We start from the raw sequence: 463 nt of genomic DNA, 5'->3' as shown, positions 1-463 counted from the left end.
CGAGCCCCCCACTCCGCGCCGGGCTGGGGAAGGGGCCGCCCCAGCCCCGGGGAGATGCCACCGCTGGGAAGAATCCGCAAACTTCCAGCTCTTTGGTCCGTTGGCACGACCGGGCGCTTCCGAGGGACGCGGGAAAGGCCCATGGGAAGCCCGAGTGGCTGAATCCAACTCCCCCATGGGGTCTCGTTCTGCTCTCCAATTGCTCGGCGTCAGCTTGGATGCAGAGGGTTTAATATCCCTTCCAAACTGCCAGCTTTAATTACCATCACTCGGGATTGTTACAATATCCACGGGAACGTCCAGTCCCTCCAGCGCTCCGTCCCCACCAAGTTTCCTCCGGCGGGGAAGTCCCACTGGGCGACCGCGGGCCAAAGCCCAGCCTTTCCCCCCGGCATTTCAATCCCGCTGCGGGGCCGGGAGCGGTGGAGGTGGGAGCCGCAGCGGGGGTGGACGAGGCACCGGC

The sequence above is a fragment of the Egretta garzetta genome, unplaced genomic scaffold (assembly GCF_000687185.1).
Source record: "Egretta garzetta isolate BGI_Z169 unplaced genomic scaffold, ASM68718v1 scaffold834, whole genome shotgun sequence".
Classification (NCBI taxonomy): Eukaryota; Metazoa; Chordata; class Aves; order Pelecaniformes; family Ardeidae; genus Egretta; species Egretta garzetta.
The sequence above is the reverse complement of the archived record's forward strand: the minus strand, read 5'-3'. Positions refer to the sequence as shown.